Source organism: Gorilla gorilla, chromosome 4, assembly GCF_029281585.2.
Source record: "Gorilla gorilla gorilla isolate KB3781 chromosome 4, NHGRI_mGorGor1-v2.1_pri, whole genome shotgun sequence".
In the NCBI taxonomy this organism is placed as follows: domain Eukaryota; kingdom Metazoa; phylum Chordata; class Mammalia; order Primates; family Hominidae; genus Gorilla; species Gorilla gorilla.
The window spans coordinates 49030448-49043621 of record NC_073228.2 but is presented as its reverse complement, the minus strand read 5'-3'; the positions used below and the strand labels follow the sequence as shown (position 1 = coordinate 49043621).

At 56.2% G+C, this 13174-nt stretch overlaps 2 non-coding genes across 2 annotated transcripts; both read left to right on the top strand.

Annotated features, from left to right (window-relative positions):
- Positions 1-5825: 5825 nt before the first annotated feature.
- LOC129534035 (U2 spliceosomal RNA) lies at positions 5826-6016 on the top strand. The gene has a single exon (XR_008680450.2). It is a non-coding gene; the product is annotated as a U2 spliceosomal RNA (small nuclear RNA).
- A 5933-nt stretch (positions 6017-11949) lies between these two features.
- On the top strand, positions 11950-12140 carry LOC129534034 (U2 spliceosomal RNA). Its single transcript, XR_008680449.2, has one exon. It is a non-coding gene; the product is annotated as a U2 spliceosomal RNA (small nuclear RNA).
- Positions 12141-13174: the final 1034 nt, after the last annotated feature.

The following is a 13174-nucleotide window of genomic DNA, read 5'->3' as shown; positions in this document are numbered from 1 at the left end:
TTCCCTGAAGTACCGCGAGGTTCCTGATCTGCGGGCGGTAGACGGTAGGCTTATGCGGCACGCTTCCGTTTCCACCGTGACTACTGCGCTTCGGGAAGGCCACGACCTACTCCTTTGGGGAGGTCCTTAGGATCTCGGCTTGGCAGTCGAGTGGGTGGCGACCTTTAAAAGGAATGGGATCCACCCGGAATTGAACTTCCTTCTCCTCTCTCTATCTCTCTATCTGTCTGTCTGTCTGTCTGTCTCTGTCTGTCTGTCTGTCTATCTCTCTCTCTCTCTCTCTCTCTCTCTGTCTCTCTGTCTCTCTGTCTCTCTCTCTCTCTCTCTCTCTCTCTCCCGCCCCGCCTCTCCCCGGCTCTTTTGGTTTCCCCCACCCCCTCCCAAGTTCTGGGGTACATGTGCAGGACGTGCAGGTTTGGAACATAGGTACACGTGTGCCACGGTGCTTTGCTGCACCTAGCCACCAGTCGTCTAGGTTTGAAGCCCCGCGTGCGTTGGCTATTTGGCCTAATGCTCTCTCTCCCCTTGCCCCCCACGCCCCGTCAGGGCCCGGCGTGTGATGTTCCCCTCCCTGTGTCCCATGTGTTCTCACTGTTCAACTCCCACTTAGGAGCGAGAACATGCGGTGTTTGGTTTTCGCTTTCTGTGTGAGTTTGCTGAGAATGAGGCCTTCCAGCTTCATCCACGTTCCCGCAGAGGACATGAACTCATCCTTTTTTATGGCTGCCTAGTAATTCCATGGTGTATACGTGCCACACTTTCTTTATCCAGCCTATCATTCATGGGCATTCGAGTTGGTTCCAAGTCTTTGCTATTGTAAATAGTGCTGCAGTAAACATACGTGTCCACGTGTCTTCCTAGTAGGCACTTCTTCCTCTTCAGCCCGCTGAGTAGCTGGCACTTCAAGGCAGGTGCCAACGCACCGGCAGCAAGCTTCCTTTTTTGCCCGGGAAAAACTGAGGTGCAGGTAGTATAAGCCATTTATCACGGAACGCACAGGAGCAGAGCTCGAGTCCAAGCATCGTGGCTCCACCCGTCATGCTTGATGCATCTTTAGGCTCCGCTCTAGGTATGTGTATCCTTTACGGGATCAGCCACCGGCAGTTGCCTTGCGACCACGATGACAAATCTCTGCCGGCTCTTTTGGGTCTCATCCCTGTATCTATACGTTGCATCCCAACATAAAGATCGGAATGTTCCTTTCGCTGACCCAGTCTCTCACCCTTTCCAAACTCCAGAAATCTTGTCTGTCCTCGGAAGAACTCCCCCTGCTTCTTTCTCTAAAGGCTGTCTTCAGGCCGGGCACAGTGGGAGGATCGCTTGAGCCCAGAAGGCCGCAGTGAGGTGAGATCGCGCCATTGCCCTGCAGCCCCGGCGGCAGAGCCGGAGCCCCGTCTCGAAACAAACAAACAAAAACCAACCAACCAACCAACACAGACAAAGAAAGAAAGAGCCCAGGCAACCTAGTGAAAACCTGTTCGGGCTGGGGCGTATCTGTACCCCAGCTGTTCCAGAGGCTGAGGCCAGGAGGATGGGTGGACGCTGGGAGGTGGATGCTGCAGTGAGCAGTGATTGCACCACTGCACTCCAGCCTGGGTGACAGAGCCAGACCCCGTCCCAAATAAATAAACATAAAAATAAAGGAACCAGTTTGTAGAAAGCGGGAGAGGGTCCCATTGAACTTGAAGCCTTCGAGCAACAGCTGTGGCTGGACAGGTTGGACCAGCAGGCTGGAGCAGTCGCCATCTTGGCAGGGATCATTGACCCTGATCTATCGTCGGGAGGAGGGAGAGCTGATCTTACGCAGGGAGGGCAGGTGGACTATGTGTGGACTCTGGTGATCTGTTTGGGTGCCAGGTGTTACTCCCAGGGCCACCCGTAACTGTGAATGTGCAGGAACCCTGACTTGAGAAGGGCCTGGCCACGGGGGGCTTAGGCCCCTGGGGAATGAGAGTTTGGTTCCCGGTACCCAGGGAAACCACCAGCATCGGCAGAGGTGATAGCTGAGGAGGAGCGGGGATTTGGACGAGAGACACAGGATGAGTACCGGGGGCAGCCCCGTGATCAACAACTGCTGCAAGAGGGGCTGTTTGTTCGACTCACTAGTCTTCTGCGGCTCTATGCGGTACTAAAGAGCAGAAGACAGAAGATACAAAAACCACAAAAATTAGCCGGGCGTGGTGCTGCGCGTCAATAATCCCAGCTACTCGGGAGGCTGAGACAGGAGAATCGCTTGAACCCGGGAGGCGGAAGTTTCAGCGAGCCGAGATCACGCCATTGCAGTCCAACCTGAGCGTCCGAGCGAGACTCTATCTCAGAAAATAAAGACAGGATGAAAGAGCCCGGCGCGGTGGCTTACGCCTGTAATCGCAGCGCTTTGGGAGGCCGAGGCGGGCGGATCGCCTGAGGTCAGGAGCTCCAGACCAGCCTGGCCGACATGGCGAAACCCCCTAAAAATACAAAAATTAGCCGGGCGTGGTGGCCTACGCCTGTAATCCCAGCTACCCAGGAGGCCGAGGCAGGAGAATCGCTGGAACCCGGGAGGTAGAGGCTGCAGTGAGCCGACATCGCGCCACTGCACTCCAGCCTGGGCGACAGAGCAAGAGTTTGTCTCTCAAAAAAAAAAAAAAAGAAAAAAGAAAAAAAGCCTGGGTGAGCGGTGGCTCAAGCCTGTAATCGCAAGCAACACTTTGGGAGGCGGCAGCTGGGCAGATCACCGGAGGTCGGGAGTTGGAGACCAGCCTGACCAACATGGAGAAACCCCGTCTGTACTAAAAATACAAACTTAGCCGGGCGTGGTGGCACATGCCCGTAGTCCCAGCTGCTCGGGAGGCTGAGGCAGGGGAATCGCTTGAACCCGGGAGGCGGAGGTTGCAGAGAGCCTAGATCGCGCCATTGGACTCCAGGCTGGGTAACAAGAGCGGAACCTCCGTCTGAAAAAAAAAAAAAAAAGAAAAAAATTGGGAGAATTTTACTCCCACTGCCATCAAAATCTCATGTGTATAGCACAGCTCCATTAGAACTGACCACATTTCCAGGGCTCCCTAGATACCTGTGGCTAGCGGCTGCCATACTACACCGTGCTGGGCTGTAGAATGGGGATGACAAGACAGGGCGGCGGAGATTGGGTTGGCGTGAAGTGAGGGAAACACTCGGCCGCAGGACAAAAATAAAACAGCAAGGGGGCACCGAAAGACTCAGTAGTCCACATGAATATCTTGATTACCTTGTAGCTGAGATAATGTAGGGTCCACCCCTACCGGGTCTGTGGGTTTTCTCTTCGTGTGTGTGCGCGGAGACGAGAGATCGTAGAGATAAAGACAGAAGACAAAGAGATAGGAAGAAAGACAGCTGGGCCCGGGGGACCACTGCCACCAAAGCGTGGAGGCAGACAGGTAGTGGCCCCGAATGCCTGGAGGCGCTGCTATTTATTGTAGTCAAGGCAAGGGGGCAGGGTAAGGAGTGCCAGTCATCTCCAATGATCGATAGGTCACGCGAGTCACGTGTCCACTGGACAGGGGGCCTTTCCCTTTGTGGTAGCCGAGGTGGAGAGGGAGGACAGCAAACGTCAGCGTTTCTTCCATGCACTTATCAGAAAGATCGAAGACTGTGGTACTTCTACTAATTCTGCTACTGCTGTCTTCTAAGGACTTAAAAGGAGGAGCCAGGTGTACAGGCGGAACATGAAAGTGAACAAGGAGCGTGACCACTGAAGCACAGCATCACAGGGAGACGTTGAAGCCTCCGGATGACTGCGGGCCGGCCTGGCTAATGTCAGACCTCCCACAAGAGGTGGTGGAGCAGAGCGTTCTCTGTCTCCCCTGGAGAGAGGGAGATTCCCTTTCTCGGTCTGCTAAGTAACGGGTGCCTTCCCAGGCACTGGGGCCACCGCTAGACCAAGGCCTGCTAAGTAACCAGGGCCTTCCCAGGCACTGGCATTACCGCTAGGCCAAGGAGCCCTCCAGCGGCCCTTCTCTGGGCGTGAATGAGGGCTCACGCTCTTGTCTTCTGGTCACCTCTCACTGTGGCCCTTCAGCTCCTAACTCTGTGTGGCCTGGTTTCCCCCAAGGTAATCATAATAGAACAGAGATTATTATGGTAATAGAACAAAGAGTAATGCTACAAACTAATGATTAATAATAGTCAGATATAATCCTATCCGTTTCCTATCTCTAGTAAAACTTTTCTTATTCTAATTATTTTCTTTACTATACTGGAACAGCTTGTGCCTTCAGGCTCTTGCCTGGGCACCTGGGTGGCTTGCGGCCCACAAGATAAGATATATTGCGTTGAACTATAATTTATGTTGATTGCTGAATGATTTAGGGCGGGGGGGGGGTGGGCGCCCCCTGAAATTCTGCCCTGGAGCGGTGGCCTCACCCTAACCCTGGCCGTGGCTAATAATAAGGCCCACCTCTTAGGGCCGTGGAGTGAAATAAGTTTTCCAGGTAATGCGTAGTAAAGCCCTCAGCCCTCCGCTGACGTTGCGTTAGGAAGGAGGAAGGGAGAGGTAAATGCTGAGCCCGCAGGCGGCAGTCTGTGCCTCGGAGAGAAACTTTATCCCAACCTTGCTGGGGGCCTTGACGCCCACCTTGCCCCAAGAGCACCCCGGCAGTCACCCCTGCCCTCTGGGGTCCTGCCACCCCGAGCCCGACCTTCCCCCTTTTCCCCCGCGCCGGGCCAACAGCCTCCTAACTGCGTCGTGCTCATCACGGTCTGTCGTGCTCATCACCTTTGCGTCGTTTCTTCGCTCCACAAACGTTTACTGAGCGCCTTCCACACGCCAGGCGCCAGACTCGCGCGGGGAAACAGGGATAAGCACTGAGGAGGGGTCCCAGCCCTCAGCGATGGGATCTCAGAGCGGGAGATAAAGGGTTGCCCAGAAGGGTGGTGAGTGGAATAGCTGATATAAACAACGGGGGCGCGATGAAATACACAGGAGGGCTGCTAGTCACATACGGGGCGGGTGCCGAGGGCCCTTGACTAAGGGAGGCTTCCTGGACGGGTGACACCCAAGCGGAGTCCTGACGACCTGCGTCAGAGGTAGCCAGGCGAGGAGGAGGGGAAAGGAATCCACGTCCCGAGCAGAGAGGCAGCTTTCCCTACACAGCACAGGACACGGTCCGCGCACAGAAGCCGCAGGAGACGCAGGCACAGGGGCTGGGGAGAATCCTTGCTGGGCCCTCGCCGCCTCCCTCTGCCGGGTGTCTGGTGCCAGCCTCCTGCCTGGCAGAGGAACTCCAGCCCCTGCTCCCGGAAGCCCCTCCAGGCCTTCGGCTTCCCTGACTGGGCATGGGCCCCTCGTCCCCTCGGGTACGGGGCCGGTCTCCCCGCCCGCGGGCGGCGAAGTAAAGGCCCAGCGCAGCCCGCGCTCCTGCCCTGGGGCCTCGTCTTTCTCCAGGAAAACGTGGACCGCTCTCCGCCGACAGGTCTCTTCCACAGACCCCCGTCGCCTTCGCCCCCAGTCCCTTCCGGTTCTGTCTTTCCGCTGGCTCCGTACGAACAAGGAAGTCGCCCCCAGCGGAGCCCCGGCTCCCCCAGGCAGAGGCGGCCCCGGGGGCGGAGTCAACGGCGGAGGCCACGCCCTCTGTGAAAGGGCGGGGCATGCAAATTCGAAATGAAAGCCCGGGAACGCCGGAAGAAGCACGGGTGTAAGATTTCCCTTTTCAAAGGCGGAGAATGAGAAATCAGCCCGAGAGTGTAAGGGCGTCAATAGCGCTGTGGACGAGACAGAGGGAATGGGGCAAGGAGCGAGGCTGGGGCTCTCACCGCGACTTGAATGTGGATGAGAGTGGGACGGTGACGGCGGGCGCGAAGGCGACCGCATCGCTTCTCGGCCTTTTGGCTAAGATCAAGTGTAGTATCTGTTCTTATCAGTTTAATATCTGACACGTCCTCTATCCGAGGACAATATATTAAATGGATTTTTGGAGCAGGGAGATGGAATAGGAGCTTGCTCCGTCCACTCCACGCATCGACCTGGTATTGCAGTACCTCCAGGAACGGTGCACCCCCTCCGGGGATACAACGCGTCTCCTAAAAGTAGAGGGAGGTAAGAGACGGTAGCACCTGCGGGGCGGCTTGCACGCCGAGTGCCTGTGACGCGCCGGCTCGACTTAACTGTTTCCCTGAAGTACCGCGAGGTTCCTGATCTGCGGGCGGTAGACGGTAGGCTTATGCGGCACGCTTCCGTTTCCACCGTGACTACTGCGCTTCGGGAAGGCCACGACCTACTCCTTTGGGGAGGTCCTTAGGATCTCGGCTTGGCAGTCGAGTGGGTGGCGACCTTTAAAAGGAATGGGATCCACCCGGAATTGAACTTCCTTCTCCTCTCTCTATCTCTCTATCTGTCTGTCTGTCTGTCTGTCTCTGTCTGTCTGTCTGTCTATCTCTCTCTCTCTCTCTCTCTCTCTCTGTCTCTCTGTCTCTCTGTCTCTCTCTCTCTCTCTCTCTCTCTCTCCCGCCCCGCCTCTCCCCGGCTCTTTTGGTTTCCCCCACCCCCTCCCAAGTTCTGGGGTACATGTGCAGGACGTGCAGGTTTGGAACATAGGTACACGTGTGCCACGGTGCTTTGCTGCACCTAGCCACCAGTCGTCTAGGTTTGAAGCCCCGCGTGCGTTGGCTATTTGGCCTAATGCTCTCTCTCCCCTTGCCCCCCACGCCCCGTCAGGGCCCGGCGTGTGATGTTCCCCTCCCTGTGTCCCATGTGTTCTCACTGTTCAACTCCCACTTAGGAGCGAGAACATGCGGTGTTTGGTTTTCGCTTTCTGTGTGAGTTTGCTGAGAATGAGGCCTTCCAGCTTCATCCACGTTCCCGCAGAGGACATGAACTCATCCTTTTTTATGGCTGCCTAGTAATTCCATGGTGTATACGTGCCACACTTTCTTTATCCAGCCTATCATTCATGGGCATTCGAGTTGGTTCCAAGTCTTTGCTATTGTAAATAGTGCTGCAGTAAACATACGTGTCCACGTGTCTTCCTAGTAGGCACTTCTTCCTCTTCAGCCCGCTGAGTAGCTGGCACTTCAAGGCAGGTGCCAACGCACCGGCAGCAAGCTTCCTTTTTTGCCCGGGAAAAACTGAGGTGCAGGTAGTATAAGCCATTTATCACGGAACGCACAGGAGCAGAGCTCGAGTCCAAGCATCGTGGCTCCACCCGTCATGCTTGATGCATCTTTAGGCTCCGCTCTAGGTATGTGTATCCTTTACGGGATCAGCCACCGGCAGTTGCCTTGCGACCACGATGACAAATCTCTGCCGGCTCTTTTGGGTCTCATCCCTGTATCTATACGTTGCATCCCAACATAAAGATCGGAATGTTCCTTTCGCTGACCCAGTCTCTCACCCTTTCCAAACTCCAGAAATCTTGTCTGTCCTCGGAAGAACTCCCCCTGCTTCTTTCTCTAAAGGCTGTCTTCAGGCCGGGCACAGTGGGAGGATCGCTTGAGCCCAGAAGGCCGCAGTGAGGTGAGATCGCGCCATTGCCCTGCAGCCCCGGCGGCAGAGCCGGAGCCCCGTCTCGAAACAAACAAACAAAAACCAACCAACCAACCAACACAGACAAAGAAAGAAAGAGCCCAGGCAACCTAGTGAAAACCTGTTCGGGCTGGGGCGTATCTGTACCCCAGCTGTTCCAGAGGCTGAGGCCAGGAGGATGGGTGGACGCTGGGAGGTGGATGCTGCAGTGAGCAGTGATTGCACCACTGCACTCCAGCCTGGGTGACAGAGCCAGACCCCGTCCCAAATAAATAAACATAAAAATAAAGGAACCAGTTTGTAGAAAGCGGGAGAGGGTCCCATTGAACTTGAAGCCTTCGAGCAACAGCTGTGGCTGGACAGGTTGGACCAGCAGGCTGGAGCAGTCGCCATCTTGGCAGGGATCATTGACCCTGATCTATCGTCGGGAGGAGGGAGAGCTGATCTTACGCAGGGAGGGCAGGTGGACTATGTGTGGACTCTGGTGATCTGTTTGGGTGCCAGGTGTTACTCCCAGGGCCACCCGTAACTGTGAATGTGCAGGAACCCTGACTTGAGAAGGGCCTGGCCACGGGGGGCTTAGGCCCCTGGGGAATGAGAGTTTGGTTCCCGGTACCCAGGGAAACCACCAGCATCGGCAGAGGTGATAGCTGAGGAGGAGCGGGGATTTGGACGAGAGACACAGGATGAGTACCGGGGGCAGCCCCGTGATCAACAACTGCTGCAAGAGGGGCTGTTTGTTCGACTCACTAGTCTTCTGCGGCTCTATGCGGTACTAAAGAGCAGAAGACAGAAGATACAAAAACCACAAAAATTAGCCGGGCGTGGTGCTGCGCGTCAATAATCCCAGCTACTCGGGAGGCTGAGACAGGAGAATCGCTTGAACCCGGGAGGCGGAAGTTTCAGCGAGCCGAGATCACGCCATTGCAGTCCAACCTGAGCGTCCGAGCGAGACTCTATCTCAGAAAATAAAGACAGGATGAAAGAGCCCGGCGCGGTGGCTTACGCCTGTAATCGCAGCGCTTTGGGAGGCCGAGGCGGGCGGATCGCCTGAGGTCAGGAGCTCCAGACCAGCCTGGCCGACATGGCGAAACCCCCTAAAAATACAAAAATTAGCCGGGCGTGGTGGCCTACGCCTGTAATCCCAGCTACCCAGGAGGCCGAGGCAGGAGAATCGCTGGAACCCGGGAGGTAGAGGCTGCAGTGAGCCGACATCGCGCCACTGCACTCCAGCCTGGGCGACAGAGCAAGAGTTTGTCTCTCAAAAAAAAAAAAAAAGAAAAAAGAAAAAAAGCCTGGGTGAGCGGTGGCTCAAGCCTGTAATCGCAAGCAACACTTTGGGAGGCGGCAGCTGGGCAGATCACCGGAGGTCGGGAGTTGGAGACCAGCCTGACCAACATGGAGAAACCCCGTCTGTACTAAAAATACAAACTTAGCCGGGCGTGGTGGCACATGCCCGTAGTCCCAGCTGCTCGGGAGGCTGAGGCAGGGGAATCGCTTGAACCCGGGAGGCGGAGGTTGCAGAGAGCCTAGATCGCGCCATTGGACTCCAGGCTGGGTAACAAGAGCGGAACCTCCGTCTGAAAAAAAAAAAAAAAAGAAAAAAATTGGGAGAATTTTACTCCCACTGCCATCAAAATCTCATGTGTATAGCACAGCTCCATTAGAACTGACCACATTTCCAGGGCTCCCTAGATACCTGTGGCTAGCGGCTGCCATACTACACCGTGCTGGGCTGTAGAATGGGGATGACAAGACAGGGCGGCGGAGATTGGGTTGGCGTGAAGTGAGGGAAACACTCGGCCGCAGGACAAAAATAAAACAGCAAGGGGGCACCGAAAGACTCAGTAGTCCACATGAATATCTTGATTACCTTGTAGCTGAGATAATGTAGGGTCCACCCCTACCGGGTCTGTGGGTTTTCTCTTCGTGTGTGTGCGCGGAGACGAGAGATCGTAGAGATAAAGACAGAAGACAAAGAGATAGGAAGAAAGACAGCTGGGCCCGGGGGACCACTGCCACCAAAGCGTGGAGGCAGACAGGTAGTGGCCCCGAATGCCTGGAGGCGCTGCTATTTATTGTAGTCAAGGCAAGGGGGCAGGGTAAGGAGTGCCAGTCATCTCCAATGATCGATAGGTCACGCGAGTCACGTGTCCACTGGACAGGGGGCCTTTCCCTTTGTGGTAGCCGAGGTGGAGAGGGAGGACAGCAAACGTCAGCGTTTCTTCCATGCACTTATCAGAAAGATCGAAGACTGTGGTACTTCTACTAATTCTGCTACTGCTGTCTTCTAAGGACTTAAAAGGAGGAGCCAGGTGTACAGGCGGAACATGAAAGTGAACAAGGAGCGTGACCACTGAAGCACAGCATCACAGGGAGACGTTGAAGCCTCCGGATGACTGCGGGCCGGCCTGGCTAATGTCAGACCTCCCACAAGAGGTGGTGGAGCAGAGCGTTCTCTGTCTCCCCTGGAGAGAGGGAGATTCCCTTTCTCGGTCTGCTAAGTAACGGGTGCCTTCCCAGGCACTGGGGCCACCGCTAGACCAAGGCCTGCTAAGTAACCAGGGCCTTCCCAGGCACTGGCATTACCGCTAGGCCAAGGAGCCCTCCAGCGGCCCTTCTCTGGGCGTGAATGAGGGCTCACGCTCTTGTCTTCTGGTCACCTCTCACTGTGGCCCTTCAGCTCCTAACTCTGTGTGGCCTGGTTTCCCCCAAGGTAATCATAATAGAACAGAGATTATTATGGTAATAGAACAAAGAGTAATGCTACAAACTAATGATTAATAATAGTCAGATATAATCCTATCCGTTTCCTATCTCTAGTAAAACTTTTCTTATTCTAATTATTTTCTTTACTATACTGGAACAGCTTGTGCCTTCAGGCTCTTGCCTGGGCACCTGGGTGGCTTGCGGCCCACAAGATAAGATATATTGCGTTGAACTATAATTTATGTTGATTGCTGAATGATTTAGGGCGGGGGGGGGGTGGGCGCCCCCTGAAATTCTGCCCTGGAGCGGTGGCCTCACCCTAACCCTGGCCGTGGCTAATAATAAGGCCCACCTCTTAGGGCCGTGGAGTGAAATAAGTTTTCCAGGTAATGCGTAGTAAAGCCCTCAGCCCTCCGCTGACGTTGCGTTAGGAAGGAGGAAGGGAGAGGTAAATGCTGAGCCCGCAGGCGGCAGTCTGTGCCTCGGAGAGAAACTTTATCCCAACCTTGCTGGGGGCCTTGACGCCCACCTTGCCCCAAGAGCACCCCGGCAGTCACCCCTGCCCTCTGGGGTCCTGCCACCCCGAGCCCGACCTTCCCCCTTTTCCCCCGCGCCGGGCCAACAGCCTCCTAACTGCGTCGTGCTCATCACGGTCTGTCGTGCTCATCACCTTTGCGTCGTTTCTTCGCTCCACAAACGTTTACTGAGCGCCTTCCACACGCCAGGCGCCAGACTCGCGCGGGGAAACAGGGATAAGCACTGAGGAGGGGTCCCAGCCCTCAGCGATGGGATCTCAGAGCGGGAGATAAAGGGTTGCCCAGAAGGGTGGTGAGTGGAATAGCTGATATAAACAACGGGGGCGCGATGAAATACACAGGAGGGCTGCTAGTCACATACGGGGCGGGTGCCGAGGGCCCTTGACTAAGGGAGGCTTCCTGGACGGGTGACACCCAAGCGGAGTCCTGACGACCTGCGTCAGAGGTAGCCAGGCGAGGAGGAGGGGAAAGGAATCCACGTCCCGAGCAGAGAGGCAGCTTTCCCTACACAGCACAGGACACGGTCCGCGCACAGAAGCCGCAGGAGACGCAGGCACAGGGGCTGGGGAGAATCCTTGCTGGGCCCTCGCCGCCTCCCTCTGCCGGGTGTCTGGTGCCAGCCTCCTGCCTGGCAGAGGAACTCCAGCCCCTGCTCCCGGAAGCCCCTCCAGGCCTTCGGCTTCCCTGACTGGGCATGGGCCCCTCGTCCCCTCGGGTACGGGGCCGGTCTCCCCGCCCGCGGGCGGCGAAGTAAAGGCCCAGCGCAGCCCGCGCTCCTGCCCTGGGGCCTCGTCTTTCTCCAGGAAAACGTGGACCGCTCTCCGCCGACAGGTCTCTTCCACAGACCCCCGTCGCCTTCGCCCCCAGTCCCTTCCGGTTCTGTCTTTCCGCTGGCTCCGTACGAACAAGGAAGTCGCCCCCAGCGGAGCCCCGGCTCCCCCAGGCAGAGGCGGCCCCGGGGGCGGAGTCAACGGCGGAGGCCACGCCCTCTGTGAAAGGGCGGGGCATGCAAATTCGAAATGAAAGCCCGGGAACGCCGGAAGAAGCACGGGTGTAAGATTTCCCTTTTCAAAGGCGGAGAATGAGAAATCAGCCCGAGAGTGTAAGGGCGTCAATAGCGCTGTGGACGAGACAGAGGGAATGGGGCAAGGAGCGAGGCTGGGGCTCTCACCGCGACTTGAATGTGGATGAGAGTGGGACGGTGACGGCGGGCGCGAAGGCGACCGCATCGCTTCTCGGCCTTTTGGCTAAGATCAAGTGTAGTATCTGTTCTTATCAGTTTAATATCTGACACGTCCTCTATCCGAGGACAATATATTAAATGGATTTTTGGAGCAGGGAGATGGAATAGGAGCTTGCTCCGTCCACTCCACGCATCGACCTGGTATTGCAGTACCTCCAGGAACGGTGCACCCCCTCCGGGGATACAACGCGTCTCCTAAAAGTAGAGGGAGGTAAGAGACGGTAGCACCTGCGGGGCGGCTTGCACGCCGAGTGCCTGTGACGCGCCGGCTCGACTTAACTGTTTCCCTGAAGTACCGCGAGGTTCCTGATCTGCGGGCGGTAGACGGTAGGCTTATGCGGCACGCTTCCGTTTCCACCGTGACTACTGCGCTTCGGGAAGGCCACGACCTACTCCTTTGGGGAGGTCCTTAGGATCTCGGCTTGGCAGTCGAGTGGGTGGCGACCTTTAAAAGGAATGGGATCCACCCGGAATTGAACTTCCTTCTCCTCTCTCTATCTCTCTATCTGTCTGTCTGTCTGTCTGTCTCTGTCTGTCTGTCTGTCTATCTCTCTCTCTCTCTCTCTCTCTCTCTGTCTCTCTGTCTCTCTGTCTCTCTCTCTCTCTCTCTCTCTCTCTCCCGCCCCGCCTCTCCCCGGCTCTTTTGGTTTCCCCCACCCCCTCCCAAGTTCTGGGGTACATGTGCAGGACGTGCAGGTTTGGAACATAGGTACACGTGTGCCACGGTGCTTTGCTGCACCTAGCCACCAGTCGTCTAGGTTTGAAGCCCCGCGTGCGTTGGCTATTTGGCCTAATGCTCTCTCTCCCCTTGCCCCCCACGCCCCGTCAGGGCCCGGCGTGTGATGTTCCCCTCCCTGTGTCCCATGTGTTCTCACTGTTCAACTCCCACTTAGGAGCGAGAACATGCGGTGTTTGGTTTTCGCTTTCTGTGTGAGTTTGCTGAGAATGAGGCCTTCCAGCTTCATCCACGTTCCCGCAGAGGACATGAACTCATCCTTTTTTATGGCTGCCTAGTAATTCCATGGTGTATACGTGCCACACTTTCTTTATCCAGCCTATCATTCATGGGCATTCGAGTTGGTTCCAAGTCTTTGCTATTGTAAATAGTGCTGCAGTAAACATACGTGTCCACGTGTCTTCCTAGTAGGCACTTCTTCCTCTTCAGCCCGCTGAGTAGCTGGCACTTCAAGGCAGGTGCCAACGCACCGG